Source organism: Rhincodon typus, chromosome 9 (assembly GCF_021869965.1).
Source record: "Rhincodon typus isolate 14 chromosome 9, sRhiTyp1.1, whole genome shotgun sequence".
Lineage (NCBI taxonomy): Eukaryota > Metazoa > Chordata > Chondrichthyes > Orectolobiformes > Rhincodontidae > Rhincodon > Rhincodon typus.
Genome location: NC_063340.1, coordinates 72556363 through 72583480, shown reverse-complemented (window position 1 = coordinate 72583480; position 27118 = coordinate 72556363). Strand labels below are relative to the sequence as shown.

The 27118-nt window shown below is 41.1% G+C and overlaps 1 protein-coding gene across 2 annotated transcripts in view; it reads left to right on the top strand.

The window, feature by feature from the left end:
- The window catches only part of chrm3a (cholinergic receptor, muscarinic 3a), a 103611-nt gene that overhangs the window by 18379 nt on the left and 58114 nt on the right, over window positions 1–27118 (top strand). The window contains exon 1 of one of the 2 annotated variants that reach the window (XM_048601019.1): window positions 14642–14676. The exons of the other annotated variant lie outside the window; for it this stretch is intronic. The gene's annotated coding sequence lies outside the window, so the exon portion shown is untranslated. Of the gene's footprint in view, window positions 1–14641; window positions 14677–27118 lie in introns of those variants that run through there. 2 annotated transcript variants of the gene reach the window in all.

The window sequence follows — 27118 nt, the reverse complement described above, 5'->3', positions numbered from 1 at the left end:
GGAAAATAAATTATGTGCATTCTTTGGGTAACCCATATTACAGATACAAAGAAAAATCTTTCAGTCTGAAGCAATCGCCATTTCAGTTGTAGTCAGTAGCTGATTGATTGCATAAACCATCTTCATACAGCAAAACCTTGAGCAAATGACCAGTGATGGTCTTTCATGATATTAAGCAAATTATGCTTCTGTCCTTCATTCAATAAAAAGAAGCACAAAGAGTGCGAGACATATATGGTCATCTCGAATTCTTACAGGTGTCTAGTCAAGAATGATTTGAACAGCACAGCTCAAAAGTATAGTCATTTTTTGGTCGGCAGCATAGCCAGTAAGAGCAAGTACAGAATATTGTTATGATTGAGGTTGAAGAAGTGCACTGTCAATTTTTAGTCCCACCACTCCACTGGTTACAACATATATTCAAATCCTTAACGCAGTTACCAATATGGACTTGTTTATTTATTAGGGGCAAAAAAAATGACGCATTGACCAGCTTCCTTTTAAAACAAAACTACTGATTTATTATAATAACTAAGATGCAATATACTTGAGTAAATAATCCCACACACAGTTCTGAGGAAGTTCTGAGTTCTGAGGAAGGGTCACCGGACCCGAAACATTAACTCTGTTTTTTCCTTCACAGATGCTGCCAGACCTGCTGAGCTTTTCCAGCAACTTTGTTTTTAATCCCACACACACATTTAGTTGTCCCTGCAGAACACAGATACAGTTCAGTTATGATGTTAAGAGAAAATCTCCTAGAAGCCTTTCAGCTAGATTAGCGTTCTTAGCCCTTTTTTGTCTTTTTCTTTTTAAAATAAGTGTCCCTTTAGCGATGTTTAAACATAAACAAGCTTACATTTTCCCTCAACTGAATCAATTTTCAGAACCCATCAGAACTGTGTCCTCAAAAAGTACCAATAAAGGAAGTGCCTTCATAACATTACTGTAAAATATTTTGTATTTCACAAAGTTGGAACAAAAAGAAACCCCTTTCCAACTTCAGGGAAATATTATAGTATATTTCTATTTGTTTCCATTCCATGCACTTGTCAACCCCACAGCCCATAATTATTTACCTAATCGTTGAGCATTTTATTGTATATTTCAAATACAATATTAAATACCACAGCTCTCCATTGCATCTGACAATGTTTCCTCAATCTCAAAAGGCATCTGATTATGTTGCAATAAACAAAATTGTAATTTATTTAAATATTATTAATAAATATAACTTTTTAAATCATGCTTTTTTTCAAGGAAGCTGCTTTGAAATGAGGTAGATTATAGAGTTGTTATGGCACTGAGAGAGGCCATTTGGCCTATTGAACTCCTGTCACCTCTGTGCAGAACAATTCAGCCAGTCTCACTTTTCACTTTATGCCTGTACCCCTGCAATTATTTCGCTCAAATATCCATTCAAGTACCTTTCAAAATTATTGCTCCCACTATCTTCTGAGGCACTCATTGTGTCTAAAATGTTTTTTTTCCCTCACATCCCTCCAACATAAATTGACCATGCATTAAATTTGTATTAAACATATTGAAATAAATCTTGCCGTCTCAATCTCATTTTCTTTCTTTGTTTTTAATGATAAGTCAGTTGGTGGCAACTCCTATCATCCTCAGATCAGCAACAGAATGAATTTGCTCTATCACCTGCTATAATATCTTTATGTATTGGAATCAACACTGCTTTTTGCTCCCAAATAACAGTGTTGCACTTTAGGAATCATCCATAGCTGTAATTAAACTCTGTCTTGAGGAGCGTTTTAAGGTATTTTATAAAAGCAATTTCATTTTTTAAAATTGTCCCTTTATTGTGCATTAAATCTTTAAAAAACTTCAGGCAATGTCCATACCAAACAAATATGTCCTACCTAGTTTAAACTTAGCAAAGCTTTGCAGTTAACTGTCAGTCATCTAACTGGTGCAGTTTCCATGACAATGCCTCTACCAGAGTCCCATTGCCAACCAATCAGGGCATTATCAAACAAAGTATGAAAATGTTGTTCCCTTTACTTCAGTATTCTTGCAAATGTCCTTATGAATGCAAGACAAAAAGCTCTGACAAAACATGTATTTTTTTTCTCCAATACTTATAAAAAATTTTGTTTCAGTTTTGGAATTCCTTTGGGTGTGAATAGAGTCAACTTGCATTTATGTTACACTTCCAACAGAAAAACAAAGTGATTCTTCTGAGTGAGGCACGTCTCTCAAATAGATGCTTTGTATAGTCCTTATAAAACTCACAATGCATTGGTATAAAGTTCTGCATAAAAACAGTCATCAAAAGGTGAATGAGCAACTTTAGTCAATCAGTTCACTGAAATGAGCAATGCACTTGGTATTCATTAAGAGTACTTATCAAATCATTGTTCTTGAACCTTGAGGATAAAGGATCTGCCTTATACCACAAAATGGGATTCAATTATTCCTCAGTTATATACATGAGTCATCCATAAAATTAAAATATCATTATTTCTAGGGATTTGCATCATGTTATTCTCTGATCTATAATGGCATAAGCAATGAACAATTTAAAATTAAATGGTTTCAATTTCTTTTTTATTAGTTCACGAGATATGGGATGAGGGGGTTGGGGGGATCTCATTTGAAACTTAGAGAATATTGAGAGGCCTCGATAGAGAGGACGTGGAGAAGATATTTCTGCTAGTAGCAGAGAGTAGGACCCATGGGCTTAGCCTCGGAGTGAAGGGGGAATGATCTAGAACTGAGATGAGGAGGAATTTCCTCAGCAAGTGGGTGGTTGATCTGTGGAATCTATTGCGGCAAAAGGCTGTGGAGGCCAAGTCTTTGAATGTGTTTAAGATAGAGATAGCTAGGTTCTTGTTTGGTAAGGAGCTCAAGGGTTACAGGGAGCAGGCAGGTGAATGGGAGTTGAGAAACATATCAGCCATGATCAAATGGTGGGGCAGAATCAATGGGCTGAATGGCCTAATTCTGCTGTTATGTGTATGGTCTTATGGTCACTTTTGTAGTCTTACCTGCATGTCCTAAAAAGGGACCTAAAAAACACTTTAACATGTAAAAAATAGTTCTGCATGTTTAGCACTTACATTTCATCCAGGACAAGATATTCCCAAGGAGCTCCTCAGAGAGGAAGCAGTTGGTTGTATGAAGCCCATCTGATATCAGTTCATCTCTCAAGGATATTCTAAAGCTGCCAGCTCTAGGAGATATTGTACATTGAATAGATTCAACCAGAGTCATAGACTCATAGAGATATACAGCACGAAAACAGACCCTTCGGTCCAACTCATCCATGCTGACCAGATATCATAAATCTCGTCCTGTTTGCCAGCATTTGGCCCATATCTGCTAAACCCTTCCTATTCATATACCCATCCAGATGCCTTTTAAATTTGTAATTGTACCAGCCTCCATCACTTCCTCTGGCAGCTCATTCCATACATGCGCTACCCTCTGCATGAAAAAAGTTGCCCCTTTAGGTCCCTTTTAAATTTTTCCCCTCTCACCTTAAACCTATGGCCTCTAATTTTGGCCTCTACAATCCACAACCATCTCCCCCACCCCAGGGAAAAGACCTTGTCTATTTAACCTATCCATGCCCTTCATGATTATATAAACCTCTATAAGATCACCCCTCAGCCTCCGATGCTTCAGGGAAAATAGCACGAGCCTATTCTGCCTCTCCCTATAGCTCAAACCCTCCAACCCTGGCAATATCCTTGTAAATCTTTTCTGAACCCTTTTGAGTTTCACAACAACCTTCCTATAGCAGGGAGACCAGAATTGCATACAGTATTCCAATAGTGGCCTAACAAACATCCTGTACAGCTGCAACATGATCTCCCAACTCCTATACTCAATGTACTGACCAATAAAAGGCAAGCGTACCAAATGCCTTCTTCACTCGCCTATCTACTTGCAATTCCACTTTCAAGGAACACTTAATGGTAAGGCCCTGGTTTACCATTAAGTGTATAAGTCCTGCCCTGATTTGCCTTTCCAAAATGCAGCACCTCACATTTACCTAACAACTCCATCTGCCACTCCTCGGCCCATTGGCCCATCTGGTGAAGATCCCCTTGTACTGTGAGGTAACCTTCTTTGCTGTCCACTACAACTTTAATTTTGGTGTCATCTGCAAACGTTCTAAACCCCATGGTTTCTGATAAAATAGGAGCCATTTTTCGCATAAAGAATCAGTGATGATCCTACACTGGCAGCCTGAAGTTGGTAACTTTTGCCTATTATCTTGCCTGTACCATGAAGAGAAACTTGCAACCTCAGTGAAGGAACAAAACAAGCAGGCCAGCCATGCAGTGTGCATACTACCTCAGTTTCCATGCTGTTGATTGCAATCCATAATCAGCTCTTCTGCATACCCACTGAAGTTGATGGATTTTTCTTCTGTCAGTCCAGCTTGTACAACAGCATTTTCTCTTCTGAGTCAGCCGGTAATGAGTTTGAATCCACGCCCATGCAATACTGAGGGAGTGCAGTGCTGTCGCAGGCTCTGTCTATCCTCTCAAGTCGATATAACAGGTCATAAATTGAGGAAGAACAGGGCCTAAGCCTTTAGTTACCATCCCACAGCATCACTTAAACAGCAATTAAGGCCATTATTTTGGTGTTTTTTTTTGTAGGACGCTCTTGTGCACAAATTGGCTGCTGTTTTCCCTGCACTACATCAGTGACTGTGTTTCAAAAGTATTTTATTATTGTAAAACATTTTGGGATGTCTTGAGGTTGTGAAGGCTGCTATTTAATTGCAAATTCTTTCTTGTAGTTTTCCTGCGGCTTTTAATAACTGATTAAATATACAAGTTGATGAAGATTGATATTATACTAGTTTTAACGCTGCCCCACCATGATCAAATAATCTCAGAGCCTTGGTTGTTTGGAGTAGGTTGGTGGGAAAGTTACTGGGATATAGTTAAACTCAAGTGGTGCCTGTCAGCTGGAAACTTGGTGAGGTACAAAAACAAAGTTGCTGGAGAAGCTCAGCAGGTCTGGCAGCATCTGTGAAGGGAAAAACAAGAGTTAACACCTCGGGTCTGGTGACCCTTCCTCAGAACTGATGGTGGCTGGGAAAACATCAGTTTATATACAGAAAATAGGGAGGTGGGTGAGGTAGGAAGTAAGTGATAGGATTGAGTCCAAAGAGAGAGAAAGACAGTTGGACAGACAAAGGAACTGATAATGATCTGATTCAGAGGGTGAATTGTTGTTAATGGGGACTGTTGGTGGCTAACAACAGGGGGTGTGTAATGGCAGGCTATGTGATAACAAGGCCCGGTGTGTGGGGTGGGAGGCTGGGACATGGGAGAGTTTAGGCCCTAAAATCATTGAACTCAATATTGAGTCCAGAGGGTTATAGGGTCCCCAAGTGGAAAATGAGGTGTTGTTCCTTCAGCTCGCTGGAACACTGCAGCAAGCCAGAGACAGAGATGTTGGCCAGGGAGCAGGGTGGTGCGTTAAAGTGGCAGGCATCGGGTAGTGCCTTCCTTCCAGAAAGTTCCACGAGCTTAATTATCCATCAGGCACCTACGCAGACAGCTGCATGCCTGTTTGGGATTGAGCACCCTGGGACAGGAGACCCATCTGCCAAAGCAGCTGGCTAATTAAAGGCCAGCGGTTGGGTGTTGCCAGCAGCAACCGTGGGCTGATTGGCAGCTGCTAGAAATGCAGCCAGCAGAAGAGTTTCAGGCCCAGAGGTGAGTGAGATTGGGATGGGTTTCATGGCTGTGGGTCACTGAGGTTGGGGGGTGATAGGCTTGGCATTAAGGGAAGAGGAGCAGTAGGGGAGTCACTCTTACCAGGTCCTCTCTTGCCAACTCCGGGTTCCCCCAATCAGGCAGAGAGCATCAATGAGCAAAGAACAACCGCTCTGGTCGGTAGCAACCAGGTTTGCTGGTTTCCTGCATTAATTAGGTTCAATCACCAGTCTACCCAACACAGACTTAATTGGAGTAGAGGTGGGAAGGTATCAGGGCCATAATCCACCACGCTCCCACCTGTTGGATGTGATAATGGGAATGGAAAGATTAAGGTTGGAGACTGGATTAAGCTTCACCAAGGCTGATGATATCATCCAGGCTTTGGTGGGGCAAAAACAGAACATCTTAAGGATTTCATTGGGTGAAAGCCTATGTCCTCAGGCCTCAGTAGAGTCTTAGTAACAATGGACGACATGGGCATTGGCAAGAAATTTCAGAGAATTGAGTGAGATTGGGGTGAGGGGCTTCCCACCATCAAGAGCAAAAGACCCAATTCCTGACTAAATGTTGAATGACAAGAGCTATTTGCTCCTCCAGACCTCCAACGGTCATTGACATCTGACAGCACACTCGATGGGCAGTGAATGCAAGCAGTTCCTGCCCATTAGGACATGCAGGTCCCCCCCCAGCAAATTAGGGTGCCAATTTCCTTCTGTCCGATCTGCCTGGGGAATTGATAGGAACCTTACAGAGCTGCTGTGGGCTGCCAGCGCTTGGCCGGGTGCATGACTGTCATCTAAAGATGGCGCACGTAACAGGAATCCCAGGAGGTGCCAAATGGGAGAAGGTGATAAGCAAAGCGCCATGAGGAGATGGTGCACTGATGACAAAACAAGTTTGGGAAGATAGCTCAAGAAAACTCACTAGGGCTCTTGGTGAGAAAATCTCCATGAAACTTAACACTTTGCCAATTTTTGGTAAGGTTCACCCCAATGTCTAATGAACATTTGTAACTTGTACCTAATCATTATCATGCAATAAACTACATTTTCTTCCTTCTACCTACAAAGAACACACTGCCCAAATAAACATCTCTCACCTCCAAACTCACCTTGAGCATTAAATTCCACCCAGAGTGAGTTCAAAAGAGGTCCAATACATGTAAATGACGTCCCTTTCAAGAAGCAGTCGCCTTTTTTGCCCTTTAGTTTTGACTGTCGGGCACTTCAAATAATTAATGCAAGTACAGAGGATAGTGACAGCCGCAGCTGTTAGCAAAGTGATGTTAATAGACTGAAGGGTTCCAGCAGCAGCTCATATGAAAAGGAGCCTGACACAGTCAACTGTTCTTTTCACAATCGTCCTATACGGATAATGTAATTTCTGTCACCCACTTAAATTAATCTGTCGTGGGCAGTAATCATTTATAATACCTATAGCATTTGAGAGCATAATTTGTTCTCACTGTTTGGCTGTAGGAATTGTCCCATCGCGTTTTCTCATATTGGATACAAACACATTTTATTTCAAAAGAAAACAGCAGCTTCTTAGCACCATTTGTCTGTGTGTGACAATCTGCACCACTGAGGCTTGAAGGGCAGTTGACAATGAACCAAGGCAACATGATTCATTTACAAACATTTCTTCAGCTTATTATTGCATATATACAGATATTACGCTGAGGATTGCGGTATGCAGCTGTCATACCCATTAATGTGCTTTGGAAGCATTAAATGTTAGAAATGAAAATGTCGAGTCTGGAACTTGCGTTTTTAAGTTGCTGTTAAATTCACTTCTCAGATATTTGATGAACAGCTTCACAGGTTATCTGCAGTAAAGTTGCACAGTGAGGAAAGTGCAAGTATTCCTGTGTCCTGTATCATATTAATAATATCGCTGCCTTTTCTCGCTCATATGAAATTGTAGCTAGGTTAATGCACTTCAAGTTAAGGTAGAGCTACATCAGTTACTTTAGAGAAACTTATTTTGTGTAGACACAGCACTGCACAAAAGGAGGCCATTCAGTCTATCAAATCTGCACTGACTCGTTCTTAGAACCATTCAACTAGGCCTTCTCCTCCTATTCTTTTCCAATACCCCTGAATTTTTTTCCCCTCAAGTATTTATTCATTTCTGTCCTTTTGGTGGCTTTCTTCTGAATTGGGAATTATATCCCAGGTAAACAAATGGTAAATCTGAACAGGAACACTGAACTGACAATGTTCACACCTTCACAGCTGGTTCTTGACTAGACCCAAACTCTGCCCATCTGGGTCACCTGACTCTGGCACCCATCTGGGTCACCTCCTAAAGGGGCAGCACCGCCAACTACATACATAACAATTTCCTTTGTGAAGGGGACGTCACATCCATTGCCCTCTCAGGCAGTGTATTTAAAATATTAATTTTTTTCCTCCTGTTGCCTTTGGTTCTTTTGCCAATCACTTTGAATCTGTGAGCTAAGCCTTTGGCTATATCAGGGCCTGTATGTGTGGCTAAATACACATGCCGTCTGGAACTGACAGCAAAATGCAGCAACCCGCACCTAACCTGCCTCTGCGTCTCGCATTACCTCATGCAGATATCGAACAGATCGAGATTTTAGGGCAAATACCTCAAGTATGTGAAATGATATATGCAAGATGACCACATGTGAGGACCCCCAGTTCTTCAGTCTGGGTTTTAACTGCCGGACCAAGTGGTGAGAGTGGGTCTGGAAGGCCCAGTGTCGGATTGGCCCTAATTCATCCAACATCAGAATTTCAAGAAGAGTCATACCAGATCTGAAACGCTCACTATGTTTCTATCTCTTCAGATAAAGCCAGACCCTGCTGAGTTTCTCCAGTATTCTCTGTGTTTGTTTCAGATTTCCAACATCTGCAGTATTTTGTATTGCGAGGCTACCAACTACAGGCTTCAGTAAGCCAAAGGCCCGACTCTCAGGTTTGCACTGAACCTACTGGTGAAGTATTAAATGACTACACTCTAAAACAGTTTGAATAAGAATTTGTTAAATACCTTTTTCAGAAATTAAGATGATAAATTGTGTATTTTGAAGTTCTGAAATAAAATCAGAAAACTCTGGAATTACACTGTATTTGAAAGGTGAAAGAGATGTTTCAGGTTGGGCCACTTCATCACTTTAAAATAAACCCGATTTTAAAGTAAACATGGAAAGTAAAATTTCCATGTTTAAAGTAGTTCATCTGTGTAATGCTATACAAATGCCTGTTAGTAAATTGCTTACGCAGCTTTGGAATGGTACCAATGCATATGTTATATAGTTTTAACAGTTGGGATGCCAAAGTTCTTTTGCCTTTGGAAATGTGTTATGTTGTAGAACAAGAGGTGTGGCTGACTCTGAGATACAAGGGTTTAACCGGGGCCCCTGTTTACTGACAACTTTGTTCTGTATCAGTAAAAACAGCCTCCCAACACCAGGAATGCTAACTCTTTTGTTCCTCTCTCAGACCTGTTGATTGTTTTCCAGCATTTTCAATATTTATCTTCCCTGGCTCCCAATATTGGACAGCTTGATTGGCACAGAAACTCATCAGAAATAAAACTCAAATTAAGGCCATGAATGCAGTAAAATTGGAAAAATTTATTCATTGGACTTAGGAGCAGCAGTGGGCTATTTAGCTCTTTGAGCCTGCTCCACCATTCAGTATTGTTTATCGTAAATGATCATGAGTTAAAAAAATCTTCTTGTTTCATGCTGAATAATATAATTCACCATGTTGCATGTCTTAGGAACAATTAATTCTAAGAAAAAAATGGAGATTAGTTCTCCCTGATTCCTATGTAAAGAAAACACAGTCAGTAAACAATGTAGTGTCTGGGTCAGGTTGGCGGCATGGTATTAATGCTGTTAAGTTCTGCCCCTTCTCCCTTCAAGGCAATACTCATTGTTCATATATTGGTTTCTCCCTGGTACCTATTTAAGTGGTGATTCTCAATATGTGAGGATTGGAATCAATGCTTGACTGGGAGCATCGCAGCTGATTCTAGGTCACATAGCTTTAAGGTTTCCTCCCACAGTCCTTAGATGTGCAGGTTAGTTGGATTGCCCATGCCAAATTCCCCCATCGGGGCCAGGGAAGATAAATATTGAAAATGCTGGAAAACAATCAACAGGTCTGAGAGAGGAACAAAAGAGTTAGCATTCCTGGTTGTTGGGAGGCTGTTTTTACTGATGCAGAACAAAGTTGTCAGTAAGCAGAGGCCCCGGTTAAACCCTTGTATCTCAAAGTCAATCACACCTCTTGTTCTACAACATATCTTAACACATTTCCAAAGGCAACAGAACTTTGGGATCCCAACTGTTAAAACTATGTATTTTGTGTATTGGTACCATTCCAGAGCTGCATAAGCAATTTACTAACAGGCATTTGTATAGCACTACGCAGATGAACTACTTTAAACATGGGATGTGCAGGCTAGCTGGATGATTTATGGTAAATGTGGGGTTACATGGATAGGCTTAGGAAGTGTTGTGTTTGGGTGAGATGCTATTCAGAGGGTCCAGTGCAGACTCTGGCCTCTTTCCACAATGTAGGGATTACTATGATCCTATTCTAACCTGTACATCTTTGGACTTTGGGACGAAACTGGAGTACCCAACAGAATCCCACATAGACACAAGGAGAACGTGCACACTCCATGCAGACAGTCACGCGAGGCTGGAATCAAACCCAGATCCCTGGTGCTTTGAGGCAGCAGCGCTGACCACTGAGCCACCATGCTGCCTAATTTGTAAGGATCTTGGGAAAGTATAGGGCAGTGGAATTGAATTAATTTATTTATTTCACATAGTCAGCATAGCCATGATAGGAAGGGCTCTTGTAGCACAGAGGTCATGTCCCTACCTCCAAACCAGGAAGACTGGATTGGACTCTCACTTTTTCCAGTCATAACATGTCTGAATAGGTTGATTAGAAACTATCTAGACATGCTGAGTCCTATAAATGACATTTTGATTTAAACTAAATTCTTTTGACTTTTTGATTTTTGTTAGTGTTCCCCAGGGGCTGTTTCACTCATTTTGTTTGTTACGTTCATTTTAAAGTAATAGAGTAATTAATGGCTCATGTGGCAAGTAGAAGTGTCCCTACATCTGGGCCAGAAGGTCAGGGTTCAAATCCCACCTGCCCGGGTGGTTGATTCTTAGAATGTGACGTTTAGACATAAAATATCACCTTGTCTTCCATCCTGTAAGATTCTATGGTCAGAATCTTGTTGAGATGTCGGGTATCTTCTGCCAAATTGGGGAGCTGACAGGAAACCTGCACTACCCCTTCCAAGGAAGGCCTCCTAGCCACAACCCAATCAGGCAATGGTGAGGCCACCACCAAGCCTTAGCCTGGAATTAAGACCCCAAAAGCCCTAAGTGCTGCCAGCAAATCAGAGACTGGTAGCTGTGTTCAGTCACACACTTGATGGACCAAATAGCCTAATTCTGTGCTGTACGAAAGAAATTGACTATTGGTCAAGTCTCAGATTAATGGACCTTTGGGCCTCACTTCGGACCTATCCCTGTCCTCCCTTCAATATGTCTTCTGTAACAGTTGTCTAACAGTTTTAATATTGCTTTTATAGCAAAATCATCACTGTTATAGACATTTACCTTGGGATTCTTGGATAAAGGTCTGTGGCTGGGTATTTCCTTAGTTCTGCTCCTGTCTTGTTTGCTGTGAAGCAGAAACAGGAAGTTACAATGTTGGAGTAGGATTGGCTGCAAGAAAATTTGAGGCCCTAAAATGGCATTTTACATTATTAATATCTTAATGCATAAGTACTTTTATATCAAATATTAATGAAAATAAATGAACACACTCTGCAATTAAAGATGGAAGCCATTTCAGTGAAATAAGTTTTTGGATTGTATCCCATAGTATAAACATCAGTTTTAATGAGACAGTGAAATCAGAAATAATGATAAGCTTCAACAGTGATAACTGATTTAAGGTAGGCTGTAGGGCGTACTGATATTGTAATTTCACAGCAACACCAGGAATGCTGCAAATGCTTGCTGACAGAATTTGGATACATATGTTATCTTCTGGACTTCACATCACCTATGTGAAATGCCACAGTAATTTTTGGGAGGGTGAGTGTTGGACAGGGGTAGAAAGTGGTGGCCCACTCACCTTTGCTGCCAATTAATTAAAGTCCTTCTCCCATCCAGCTCAGAATGTAGCCCAGCAAATTTAGCTGTACATGCTCACATTGAACAATAGGGGGCATCTTCTTTACAGGTGCCTGGCACTCATTGAAGGCAACTTCCTTGTCCCCACCCCCATAACCAGGTTATAGTCCAACAGGTTTATTTGAAATCACAAGCTTTCAGAGCACTGCACCTGATGCCTCATCTGACGAAGGAGCAGGGCTCCGAAAGCTTGTGATTTCAAATAAACCTGTTGGACTATAACCAGGTGTTGTGTGATTTCTGAACCTTACTGAATAGTTGAGCTCTATACAGAACCTTACTGAATAGTTGAGCTCCATACAGATCATAACATCCAGCTGCTGTTGTAAAGGCCAAAACATAGCAAGGTTATGTAAATCAGGTGATCAAACTTATCTAGCATTCTAGCACTACATCTGAACGCACACAATATTCATAACAAGGAGAGTGAATTGGGGCACAGATAGAAGTTAATGGCTATGGTATAACTACCATTATAGAACATGGCTGCAGGATGACCAAGATTGGGAATTGAATATTGAGTCCAGCACATTACTAGCAAATCCTTCGCATTATACCCTCCATTAACTCTAATCACTCATTGGCTTCTCTCATACCAAATCCCGTTCACTGCTTCTCAGCTCTCTAAACTACATTCGTTTCCACTCTAGTTTTCAAATATCTCAATCAGTATTCCCTTCCTTATCACTGTGACCCCCTGCCAACACTGTGCGATATCAATGCTCCTCCAATTCTGGTCTCTGGATTCTGGCCTCTCCGATTTTAATTGCTCCGCTATTGGTGGCCATGACTTTAGTTGCGAAAACCCTAAGCTCTGGAAATTCCTTGCTAAACCACACTGCTCCTAATTCTCTTTCCTCTTTGAGACCTATCTCTTTGATCAAGCTTTTAGTTATGTGTCTTAATGTCTACTGATGTGTCTCCATGTCAAATGTTGCTCTATAATGGTTCTGTGAAGGACTTTGGAATCTTTTATTCTTTAAAAGTGCTAGATGAATACAGGTTTTATTGCATTACTGTCATTTTGACAAACCATTACCTCTGCTTGCTTTGTCCCTCTCTGCTTGCTTTGTCCATTTGCTGAATCAAAGAACATCCGTGTGCCTGTATAATAAGCATGGTATGATCCCTCTTAGAAATGAGGAGGTGGAGAATGAGCTTATTAATGCAGGGCAAACTGCAGTCTACTTTAGGAAACTGTAAATTGCATATTGATATATCACAGGCTCAACACATAGAGACTACAATGCACCAGCGAAGCAGTGGCAGAGCAGAATTCCCTAAAGATTACAGTCCAGAATTAGACCTTTCAGCTCCACTGGTCTACTACAGCCTCAGCTCATCCCACCCTATTTCATCTCACTGTGTCAACACAACTGCTTCACTTCCTTTCTTCCTCGTGTTTTTAAAGCATGCATTTTAGCTTTGCTGCTTCGTGTGGTGACAAGTTCCCTGCTTCTGCAGTAAAGGCATTTCATTCCATGCAGGTTGAGCCTGCGAGTGTACTCTAAGACTAGCACAGTACTGCCTGTTAAGGCAAAAGTCACAGTAGTCCCGGAATAGATTCAGGTTGCACAGTTCCTTTCACATTTGATGACGTACGTGCAGTGGGTGGCATTCTATGACAGGCTGTTGCATGTGTTGGCAAGACGTGAGCAGAAATTTGAGTCAGTTCCAGGAAATCTAGTCAAGCTTGATGTTCTTTTAAACACTAAATAATACTTTTAATCCTATAGAACCTTGTGTGCCAAATCTTTTAAAGCAGTTGCGGTGGCCAAACTTTATCAACTGCATTCCACTGTTTAAATGTTGACTTCTGCTTGTGAAAATCCTCAATTGACTTTTGGACTGGCAGATTTATGTAAATTAAAGAATGCATTTCCTTGATGGATGGTGTTGACTTTATTTAGAAATTTTGCACAAGAAGTCAGACTCAATGCCTTTTGCATTGTTAGTATGTGAGAATTTGCATTCTGAGGGAAATAGGCAATCTTATTTGCTGAAATTTTGCTGTTAGATATTTCGAATCAATCTGTTCAAAGTTGTTATGATGCACATCTGAAGTAGTGAGGACTTAAATCCAGTCCACGATCCCCACCCCCAATCCAGATCGAGGGACACTACCACAGCCCCATAAGAGCCCCTAAACATTTTTAACCAAGTATGTTGGTTTTGTAACACATTATATTCCTCCACTCTACCGGCTATGTTATTGAAGAAAAGCCAAGAAGTTTTTCTTTTCTGTTTGGGGGTAGGAACTGCTGAAGATGGAACTGCTGCAGGTTTATTTCTATCTGTACCCATCAGAAACAGCTCAAGTGAAGTAATTATTGAAGATTCTAAGAATGAAAATGAAACAGACTATGGTGGCACACTTATTTCTTTCCAGGGTTGGATGCAGCAGAGCGAGGAATGGTGTAAGCCCAATGAATTGAGTAGAGATGATGTTTTGCGCCAAAAGGTGAAAAGCACACGAACATTCATGAAATCCTTCAGAATGTAACAATTACTGACAAGCAGTAAAAAAAAGCTGGTCAGTAAGGTCTTTTCTGTTTGTCAGGTCATATCTTCTCACTGCCAAAAAAACAAAGACTTCGTACCAGCAAAGATCAGTGATCTGACGCATTTTACCTTGCTCCTTGATTTATGTTTGAGAGTTATTTTTCCCTAGAATAGGGTGGGGCATATCATTACTGCAAAGTCACACTGACATGTGTACAAGACACATTCATGTCAGTTTATAGATGCTCGCGTGTGGAGGTAAGCCATCTATTGTTCTTAGTTATTCATGTGCAACAAGTTTCTAATGAAGTGAAGTGAAGTTAATATTGCTAGCAGGAGTATATTGACGAGAAAGGCAGTCACATATCCTATATTTCATGAGAACATTGAATCCAATGAGTAGCATTTTGTGAAGGACAAGCAGGATATTAGCACTTATCATTAATCCTCCCGATGTCAGTGATTCAAATTTTCCATTTAATTGTGAGACAAATGTCCTAAAATGTAATAAAGATCTGTTTTCTTTGAGAAACCCAGACTGTTTCCTGAATCATTATGTGCCAACCCTGCAAGGAAGGAATCGATTAGGGACTTTTCTCTAATTAATGAACCAGATAAGGTCAGCAACATGAAGGTGGGAGAAATATTTGTTTGGTTTAACTGGTGAAGAGTAATGGAATGAGAGAAAATTAGATAAATCGGAAGGAGAACATGTAACTGGTTAAATCAACAATAATAGTGGGATCTCTCATAATATGTGTTTGATAAAAATGCGTTTTAGCTGAAGGGAAAGATTAGTTATGTCGACACCGTTTAATTTGGAACAGAAGAGAAAAGGCAAGGTTTAATTGAGGTGTATAGTATGACCAAAGCCTACTTGGAGTTGATAGGAAAAATATATTTCCCTCAGCTGAGAGAACAATAACCAGGGAGATTAGATTTAAAATGTCTGGCGGAAGAATTACAAGGGATTTGGAGTTGAGTGGAGATATAAATTTGGGTTGGTCTGGCAAGCTACATGCTTACATATCCTGCTTTGCCGCTGACGTTTGCACCAGTCTCCATAAACGTTACTACTTGCACCATTAAACTGAAACTAAACTCAAAGCTGTAAACTTTTACAGTGAGCACATTCTGTAACATGATGGTTCTTGGTGCCTGAAATGCAACGCGTAAAATAGGACAAAGGCAACAACCCTCATTGCATTATAAACTTAAGGCAGTGTCCCCGACACCCACAACTGCGGACAACTGCACATGTGCACTAATCCAGAAATGTACACATGCACAATTCCAGATCTGCTTGATCACGTGAAGTTGCACCCATATCATATGTAAAGCCCACACTGCACATGTGCGGGAAGAGCTGCAATATTGAAATGGAGTTCAGCAAGGGGAGTGAGGGCATGTGATGGGGGCAGAGTCGGGGGAGGACTTCCACTCTCCACCTCTCCCCCTCCCCAGTTGCCTTTTCCTGGACCTAATCCCTCCTTGGTCCATCCTCCTGTGCCGCATCCTTCCTTTCCTCCCCCTTCACCCCACTCCCTGGATCACGTCACCCTCCCGACCAAACCCCCCCAACCACCACTACCACCACCTCATTCCTCCCTGCCCCCACCTCCTCCTAGGCTGAGAAGTTTCACAGAGATTTGAGGAAAAAGCTTTTTCTGCCGAAGGGTGGCAGGAATCTGGAATCCGCTACCTGAAAGGATGGTAGAGGCAAGAAACTGGCAACCTTTAAAAAGTAAATGGATAAGCACTTGGAATGTCATAACATTCAGGGCTATAGGCCAAGTGCTGGAAAATAGGACTGGTATTGATTTAGAGTAGTTTTAGTTGGTACAGGCTCAATGGACTGATGATACTGCACAATTATAAGACTCCCCCATTATTTAACCAGTCCATTATATGCATCCCATGTGCTGGTGTCAGCAAACTCAGCTCAATAATAATTGAAATTAGTTAATCAGATAAGGTAGGAAAATTGCACACATCCCCCCCGCCACCCCACCCCTGGCCATCAGAACAAATGTTTGTATTTATTTTGGCTTGCAGTCATATCACATGTCAAAAAAAGATTTAGTCAACTGAATCATAATGAAAAACCCAATAAAAAGTTTCTTGTGAGTGAAAGAAAGAGGAATTTCACTACCTGCTAACCCTGGGGTTAAAAAGAAGTGAAGATACAATGTCAACACACACATGAACATGCTTCAAAAAGACAGTGCCTGGATCAGACAAGGAAAATAAAGTTACACAATTTAGATTTTTTAAAGTGCTTGAGGTGTTGAATGTTTAACTGGAAGCCACTATTGTTTATGCGTTGAAACGAAAACAGAAATTGCTGACAAAACTCAGAAGGTCCAGCAGTATCTGTTGGAAGAAAGCAGAGTTAACACTTCGAGTCTGCTGAACACTTCATCAGAAGAGTTTCTGCTTTTGTATCAGATCTCTAGCATCCGCAGTTCTTTCTTTTATTTTGTTGTTTAAGTGTTGACAGGTATCGTCAATTGTGGTGAACCCTCTGGAAATCTTTTGAGTTCCGAATGAATTATTACTTCCCCACTTTACCTTTTTACCGAGCACTATTTTCTAAGATGATAAGTGGCATGAGGAGAGATAAAGGCTTTTGGCCCTTCCTGTTATCAGTCCATTTCTTTTTCTCTCTGCTTCTCAAAAGAAGCTGTTGAAATATAATTCAATGAGTATTCCTGATGTTGGCTGCATTGCCTTTCCAAACTGCCAAAATGGCAGGTAAGCCTTCTAGATTGCAGTATGTGAATTTATCATCCAAGTGTTGAATAATACAGGAGATGCAATCTTATTGATGCTGACTCACCTGCCTGGTTTCAATTTTGCTGCTGCTAATGATACACAACACCACCAGTCCTGATTGTGATGCCAGATCTTTGCTATATCTATCCCATTTAGCTCGGTGGTAGTTTCACACAATACAATGGTGTCTCCACAAGGATTGTGTGGTGGTCACTGTCAGATGTAGATGCATCTGGGGCAGATAGATTGGTGAGGATATGGTCGAGTAGGCTTTTCCTTCTTGTTAAGTTCCCACAGCACCTGCCACAAACTCACTTTAGCCCCTATGTCCAGTTGGATTATTTCGTGGAGATGCTGGCGATGGAATGAATAACAATATGATTGATATATAGAAATCAAAACATTGTTGTAAATTAACATTTCTTGAACTGATAGGCAACGCTAAGTTGATTGTTAGTCTTATTTTCTACATTGGATAAATGACTGTAATGTTGCCATAAAAGTTTGAGTACCCACTTGTCTTCTAGTACTGAAATGAATAACAGCTGCAGTAACAGGATGGAAATTGATGCAAAAATTCTTTTGAGATCTGCTCCATCCCCTCAAAAGTCCCCTACCATTTCATACTGAAATAATGTTGTCTGTATACTGTTATTATAATTGGCTATCAAATTCCAATTAAGTTGGACATTTTGTGGCTGTAAAATGTCAATTTGATCTTTTGAAAAACAAAGATTTCTGTCATGTCTTTAACTGCCTAATGACTACTGGCCATATGATGTCAAAGCCAGAGGTACCTCCTTCCAGTACATAAGTCTTGTTGCATCGAAGGTGTGCCATATTTTGGCTTAGCTGAATGATACCAGCCAGGAAACCTGTTGCCTCTGCTTAATACATAATGCGTGGAGGGAAATTCACACCCACCACTTATACATTCATGCATACTGGAGCAGATGCTGCAGACTTTACTAGGTGATATTAAATTTTCAATTATTCTCATACCAACTAATTGATTTCCTGCTTAAAATCGCAACCCAAAAGTAATGATCATTTGAAAGGATACTAGGATTTCTTTTATGAAATTTTTTGCAGTAAATTAGTTAATTACTAACAAGCCTCTCACTCTGATGCTGAAAATCACCTGTTTCACACTAGCCTCAAGCATGACGCCACATCTTAAATTTCAGTTCACATGTTGATTTGTATTCAAGTAGCACGCACCATTCCAAACAACTGTAAGCATGTTTGCAATTACAAATCTTTCTACAGGCAATAAAAAAACACAACTCATAGAGAAACAACTTCCTTGTTATTGTATGGGAATTTATTGTTCTGGATCGGAGAATCACAGGTCTGATCCAATAATGTGCTGAAACAATCCCATCTTCTCTAACTTGTAATTAATCTGTTCGTGGCAACTGAAAAACGTGGACTGCTCAGTACTACCTTGAGCGCTGTAAATGAACAGCTTATTTGTAATTTTTAAGATCCAGGCATTCTAATCTACAGCTTTTGATTTGACCCTCAGCTGGGGTATCTCATATAAATTCTAGCAAAGCAGCAAGTGGATATGTTTGATTTCAAGATTGCAAGTTGCCAGAAACTATACAACCATTAGAAATGAGAAACTACGTTAAGTTATTGCTAGCAACATTTCTGTAAATGAGTAGCTGAGTATTTTCAGTGGCGAGGTGGTAAAACTCTATGAATTTCGCAACAGTGTTACAAATCCCAAGCGTGATAGCAGGAAATTGTACTGTGCATGTATGCCCAAGCAGAATTATGGCATGTGGATGAAGCCAGTTCATGGTCATTAATATCTCCATTCCTGCTGTACCTGGGCAGATATTTTCCAATTCAGCTCGCTCCAAGTGATACCAAGAACTGTTAGATACTGCAAAAGCTGTTGGGCCCTGACAACATTCCAACAATAGAGCTGAAAGACTGGCGCTCCAGAACTGGTTGCTCCAGTACAGTTGCAACACAGGCACCTACCCAGCAATGTGGAAAACTGCCAGTGAATGTCCTGTACATAAAATGTAGAACAAAGCAATTCAGCCAATTGCAGCCCAATAATCTGCTATGGGTCAACATCAGAAGTGACGGAGAGGTAGCCAACAGTGCTATCAAGTTATGAAAAAATAATCTTCTCAGTTTGACACTCAGTTTGGGTTCTTCCAGGGCCACTCAGCTCCTGACCTCATTACAGCTTTGGTTGAAACCTGGACAAAAGAGCTGAATTCCAGAGGTGAGGTGAGAGTGACAGCCCTTGACATCAAGGCTGCATTCGACCGAGTGTGGCATCAAGGAGGCCGAGCGCAACTGGAGGCATTGTGTGTCAGGGAAAACTCTCCGCTGAATGGAGTCGTACCTGGCCTTTAGAAGATGGCTGTAATTTTTAAGAGATCGGTCATCTTAGCTCCAGGACATCTCTGAAGGAGTTCCTCAGGGTAGTGTCCTAGGCCCAACCATCTTCAGCTGCTTCATCAATAACCCTCCATCCAGCATAAGGTTAGAAATATTCACTGATAACTGCATTATGACAGCATTCCTAGCTCCTCAGATACTGAAACAGTCCAAGTGCATATTCGCCAAGACCTAGACATCACCCAAACTTGGGCTGATAAGTGGCACATAACATGCACATCACACATGTGCCAGGCAATGACCATCCCCAGCAAGCGAGAATCTAAGCATTGCCCCTTGTTATGGACCAGACCAGACGCCCTCAAAATATTTTAAGGAGGTAGCCTAGACCTTAACTTTTTCTTATCTTAAAGGCAAATGTAAGGTGTCTGTTCCAGATGCAGTGCAACAGGTTAAACTACTCGACATTAAGCCAAATAAAAATCATTTAAACACTGTAGTTAATGTTCAGCCAAAGAAAGGGGAATTTAGAATAACAACTCTATTGGAAAGCTTAACAGAATAATAGATACAGTAACTATTACTAATTAACTGTTCCAATATAGTAACATCCCATAAACACACTCCTTGACATAAAAGGAAAATTTAGACACAGATTCTCACATGCAGTTCTCCAATCCAGGAGGAAAAAGCGTGAAGAGAAAATTCAGAGAGAGTAGCAGCCAGGAGATATTTACTGAAGCTTCTAACACTGTTGAGACCCCAAGCGCTTCTGATGCTACTGAAAAACCAGAAATCCTAATCTATTAGAGCTAGCCACGCCTATTCAGGCTGTTAAAAAGTTCCAAAGCCTCCCAAGCTATTTGCTCAAGTGGTCTTAACGAGCCATCTCTTCCAAAAAAAAGTACAAAATACACTCTTAAAGTGACAGCATCATCACAACCTAGGCACCCTAGATGATCTGAACCAGCCAAATAAATACTAGGCCTCTGAGAACAGGTCAGAGTTTTGTGGAGACAAAGTCACCTGGTGAGTCCCCGGTGTCTGCCATCATCTACAAGGTGGGAAAGAGGTGGGAAATCTGACCTGAAGGACCTGAGAGCCTCAGTGCTGACCTGCTGGGTGCCTGGTTGGTTTTAAATCACTTTGCGATGAGCAGGAATGGCTGTGGCAGCGTTGCCAGAGGCTGCCACCATTGGACAGGTCTGCCACCTGACCATTACATCCAGCTTAATGTTTCTGCATTCATAATGTGAACAGTTCTGCTCCTCCGCATTTAAAGAGATCTGTAGTTTGGAGAGATCGTACTTCTACTTCATTGTTGCGGCCTGTATTGACCTTTGTAAAGTATTTATTCATTATATCCATTTCAAATCTGTCAAAAGTTGACAAGATCATATCGAAAATTTCATACTATCTGTTTTGAAAGCCTTGTTTTATACCTACAAATGATGATTCACTGCACTGCTATGGACTATGCTTTAGTATGCATTATCCTGATTGCTATATAATTTAATGTGGACAAATGTAATATTGCATGAAGTGAAAATGCATATTTTCTGGGTATAAGGTGAAGTTGCGGTAGTCCCAGATGATTATAGGGCTGCTCTCTCATTAGGACTAAATGAGTGACGGTGATTTAATCTGAGGGTCAAAAGTATCCAACCACACTCTGCTGTGTACATTACACTGTGAACTCTATGTAATGAGGGCAATAATTTGATAAAATCTGAGTTGCGCCTTTATTGGGAGCAGGGCTGGAAAACACCAGTTAGAAAGCATGTGGAACTTTCTAACTTAGTACGCTCTCCCTAGAAAAAAGGAGCGTGGTTGAGGAGTAACAATATCAATGAAAATATATGGCCTAGATAAACAGAAAGGACTTAAAAACAAATAAATCACCCACATTCTATGACCAAATAAAAGCAAAGCAGTATAAAGAAGTTTTAATGTATTGATAAATAAAGTTTATGATGCAAATTATTGTGACTTTCTTCTGATTTTACATTATGGCCAATAAACTGCATACAGATCTCTATGAGGGTCACTGTGGGAGAATACTGAATCAGAGCTGCAGTTGTTGACTCAGATTTATTTGCCAGACAAACTCATTACTTTGGAGGTTATTGTTTCTGCATTTTTGGTAGTGTTGTTGATCTGACTTATTTCCCACAGGATTACTCGAAAATAAAATTATCAAAACAGTTCTGCCACTGATTTAAAAATGTCTTCAATGCATTTATTAATATTCCTACTACCAGTGTTTACAGTCACAAAGCTAGCAATGGATAAGGCACTTAATTAAATAGTAATGTCCTACTGTAGACCATGTATTTCGTTTAGAAGTATAGATGTATGGTTTATATCATTGAAAATGCATTGTCTTTCACTGAGATACATATTCATATCATATACAGATTATACTGAACGTTTTTAACTATTTAAAAGGAAAATACTGTGGATGCTGGAAATGTGGAACAAACACAGAGAAACTCAACAGCTCTGGCGGCATCTGTGGAAAGAGAAACAGAGTTAATGTTTTGAGTACAGTTTGACTTCTTCAGAACACTGGCTCTTTTAAATGTGTCAGCCTTATCATTTGCACTGATATCCCCCATCACTGAGGTTGGGATAAGTGTGGTGCCTCCTCATCGTCCAGTGAGTTGGTTAATTGTTCACCATCATTTCCTCTCAAATGTAACTTTTCCATGCTGTAAGCTCCAAACATCTCCACTCTTTCCTCAAAACAGGCGCTCAATGCTAGGGATTGAATTTTCAATCTGAAGACAGATCTTGAGGTGAGGAGGGCTCAAAAACAGATGGGAAGAGAGGAGGAGAGTGGGGGCTTCACAAAAGTCCTTGCCTCCGTGGGATTCTGCAGGAGGCACGCTGCGATGTGAATTGTCACCCATCAGAACTGCTAAGAGATCGGTGAAACCCCTTGAGGACCCAATTATGGAAACCTGCAACTATTACTCAGTCTGGGCTGCATGTGACTCTGGACCCACAGTAATGTGATTGACTTTTAACTGCCTCTGAAATGCAATCCTCAGTTCAAAGGCAATTAACGATGGGCAATAAATGCATCATCTTCTGCGACAAAAGGTGCCAGAGACTGAGAATAGTATAAGAGACATTACAGTCTCTTTCAGTTCAGCCCAAGAGGTGTCCCATACTTGAGGATCATCTTTAATTGTACTTTCCCACTTCTTCTTTTGGAAATAACATTCATCTAGAATTATTGTTAGCTCTCAGTAGTTTCTTTCCTTTTCACTTTACTGAGAAACATTTGATCTCAGAAATGTGAGGGTTACACTGAAGATCTATCCCTCTAGGCCAAGCTAAGCGAATCTTTCAGTCTTCTTTAAATGCAATTTCTAACCTGAAGGAATAGCTGCCTCTTCCTTCCATCTCTGATTGTAGACTAGCAAACTATTGTCCATCTACAATCTTCATTGATTTGTAGAAAAGTCAGTAACTTGATCTCAAAAAAGTCTTTATCTGCTCTTTTCCACACAGTAATATGAAACACCTTGCATCCACAATTTGAGCAGCCATGCTTTAATTGAATGGCAGAGAAGGTTTGAGAGTTTGAATGGCCTACTCCTGTTCCTAATTCAGTCACAAGGAGTATAATTTTATGGAGAGGGGAGGTGAATGGATTGCATACTGGCAGGAAAGCTAGCTGCTAGCCAACAGATCCCCAAAGAAGCCTGTTTCACAGCCAGAACCAGCTATGGGGGAATAGAATTGGTACAGAATGGGCTTTCAACCCCTCACTGAGAGGAAGTCATTCTCTCTCTCCATCTGGAATGGCCACCCAAACTGATTGCAGCTTCAACAGCGCTGGCAGTGACACAGCTCTTACTGAAACTATCTAAGCAGTCCTTTGATCTCTGACATTCAAACCAGCCAGAGTTACTGTCAAACAGGCTTCAGGACATGGGACATAACACTCAGTATGTTCCTTCATTTACAACCCTAAAGTATAATCATCTTAGAAACCATATAATTGTAACAGAGGCTATTACGGCCTTCATTCATTTAACATCTGTCACATAGGTACATGTATTATAAATATAGACATTGATAAACTTTACTTATTACTCTGAAATGTTTCCTGGTAAATATTTGCAAGAGTATTGAAAAACTTTTCTATTTTCGGCACTTGTGTCACCATTGATCACTCTTGGGTCACAGCCAGTTCTGTATCCTGGTCATATAGTATATCTTAATCTCAATATCAATAGAGCAGTCATGAGTTGCTTTGTGTTGATTCTGCGATTGCCAATTACTGTCATATAATGGAGATATTTGTGCTATGTTCACTAACAGCTGGTTTGAGAGTGATAAAACTGTTTAATGTGCAACTCTGATACAGTAAGAAGGCTTTCGTCTGCCCAAACAATTTTTAACACATTTCTGAGAAATGAAAACAAAATGTATTAACCAAGTTACGAAGAAGATTGATAAAGGCAGAGTGATGGATGTTGTTTATATGGACTTCAGTCAGGCATTCAAAAAGGTTCCACATGGATTGGTGCTGGGTACACTGCTTTTTATCATTTATATAAATGATTTGGATGTGAATATAGGAGGTATGGTTCGTAACTTTGTTGGTGTAGTGGACAGTGAAGAAGATTACGTCAGTGTACAACAGGACCTTGATCAGATGGGCTGATGGGCTGATGGGCTGAGGAGTGGCAGACAGAGTTTAATCTAAATAAATGTGAGGTGCCACATTTTGATAGAGCAAATCAGGGCAGGACCTCTGCATTTAAACAAAGAGACCTTGGAGTGCAGGTTCATAGTTCCCTGAAAGTGGAGTCCCAGGTCAACAGGTTAGTGAAGAAGGTGTTTGGTATGCTTGCCTTTATTGGTCAGTGCATTGAGTATAGGAGTTGGGAGTCATGTTGCGGCTATACAGGACAATGGTTCGGCCACTTTTGGAATACTATATTCAATTCTGGTTTCCCTGCTATAGGAAAGATGTTGTGAAACTTGATTTACAAGGATGTTGCCAGGGTTTCAGGGTTTGAGCAAGAGGGAGAGGCTGAATAGGCTGGGGCTATTTTCCCTGGAGTGTCAGAGGCTGAGGGGTAACCTTATTTAAGTTTATAAAACCATGAAGGGCATGGAGAGGGTGAATAGTCAAAATCTTTTCCCAAGGGTAGGGGAGTCCAAAAGTAGAGGGCACAGGTTGAAGGTGAGAGGGGAAAGATACAAAAGGGTCCAGAGGGACAATTTTTTCACACACAGGGTGGTGAGTGTCTGGAATGGATTGCTAGAGGAAGTGGTGGAGGCTGGTACAATACCAACTTTTAAAAGGCATCTGGATGGGTACATGAATAGGAATTAGAGGGATATGGGCCAAATGTTGGCAAATGGAACCAGATTTATTTAGGATATCTGTTCGGCATGGACAAGTTGGTCCGAATGGTTAGTTTCCATGCTGTACATCTCTATGACTCCATGCTCCCCCCAGCCCCAGATTTAATGTGGTAATTGTCTTTGCTAACTTTGGTTGCTTCATTAAAACATTCAGAAAGCAGCATTGATTTGATACTTTGTGCTGCACATTCCAAGGTCGGCAACAATCCTGACTCTGGCCTCCAACATACGGGCTTGAGTTTGACAACCCAGAAGTGGCCTTGGTTGGATAGCAGTCATTGTCTTCCCCAAAATGACTAATTAGGAAGCTGTTTTCAGGAGCCCTCATCCAATTCAGGGTGAGGTGGATGGATGTGGGGCGAGCCAGGGAATTGGGAGGCACAGTAGGAGGGCCTGTGGAGATGTTCAGCCAGAATCCCCTACCAAGTGCTGCCAAGCCTTGCATCGTTCAGGCTCCTTCAGATTCAACCCATAATATTTCAGTATCCTTCTGTTGTCAAATGCCAACACATTTTCTCCTTAAGTTTGTTGCCCAGAACTGAAGACAATGCTTCAGTCTTTTTCATCTTCAGACTAATCACTTTACAACCTTCTGGACTTAAAATTGAGTTCAACACCTTCAAATTGCAAACCTACTCCCATTCCTTCCATTTCTTTTAGCTTTGCTTGTTACATTCTCCATCACCATGTCCTCTCTCCCATCCCCAACTCCACTGGGACTGTCTGTTCTTTCCAGTTTGGTAGTTTAGACACACCATTGTTCTGCCATTCTCACATTCTAATCACTTAATCTGAACTATCAAATAAAAACCAAAAGAACTGCAGATGCTGTAAATCAGGAACAAAAACAGAAGTAGCTGGAAAAGCTCAGCAGATCTGGCAGCATCTGTGAAGAAACAATCAGAATTAACGTTTGTGGTCAGGTTCTGAGGAAGGGTCAACGGACACGAAACGTTAACTCTGATTTTTTCTCCACAGATGCTGCCAGACCTGCTGAGCTTTTCCAGCAACTTCTGTTTTTGTTCCTGAACTATCAACTTCCTTTCTTCCCCAGCACTCCATTATCATCCACAACCCCCTCCCTCCAACTATAGCATAAATGCTGCCCCCTCCAAATTTCACTTCAGCTCTGATGAAGAGTCATCTAGACTCGAAAAGTTAGCTTGCTCTCTCTCCATGGATGCTGCCTGACCTGATGTGATCTCCAGCATTCGTTGTTTTCAGTTCAGATCCAGCGTCTGCAGTAATTTGCTCCTACTCAGTATTTTAGAAATTGGATACAAAAGGGAGACAATTTTGAAGACAAAGCTAATTTCAGACATGTCTTTGAGTTCAATATTCCTCTGATTCGGAATCCTGTAAATAATATTCAATTACTGTTTTAAAATGTTCAGTTAAAAAATTGTCAGTGAATTTTTCACACCTGTACTTTCCTGCCAGCTGTTTGGAGCATGCTTGTTTTGATGGGAAGAAAATAGTGTACTTGTAAGCACAAGAAAGGAAAATTCTGTACCGTCTCTTTTTCTTCTGTTTGCATGGGTAGATGGAGGTCTGTGCCTTTGCATGATTCTCTGAGCAGTGAGAACAGGAAGTGAGCTTGGAGGTGAGTCACCACTACATCCTGCAGGCATTTCCAGGAACATCTTAGCAACAGGCTTCATTCACCTTCTGTCTGCTGCCCAAGGCTACACTTTGTTCAGGGAGTAAGAGAGGAAACACCACACAATGCCAGGGCCGAATATCTTTGCACTTCAAAACAAGAAACTTAGGATGCTGGCAAGAGCCCTCATGGCTTCAGAAACACTCAGGCACCAGACCAATTGCAGGCCTCAGCCTTGCTCGCCTCTACAGTCCACCTTCTGGCACAATCTTACAGGAGGCAGCCAATTAAGATTGCCTCCACCAGGTTGGCCTTTCGACAAAGGATGGCAGGAGGTTTATCGAGGCAGGTAGCCCACTTGGAGGCTCTGCAACACTGAACAAAACTGGCAGCACCACTGGGAGATGTGGGCACTGTGAGGAAACCACGAGGGTTCCTGGAAATTAAGGCACTCTGGGTAGTCGGCTGAAAACGTAAAATTGTTCAGCCTCTGTGACCTTCTCACCCATTCGAATCTGTAATTGGGCCCTGACAACAGGATCCAATGGCCTCTTGGCCAAATTCCTT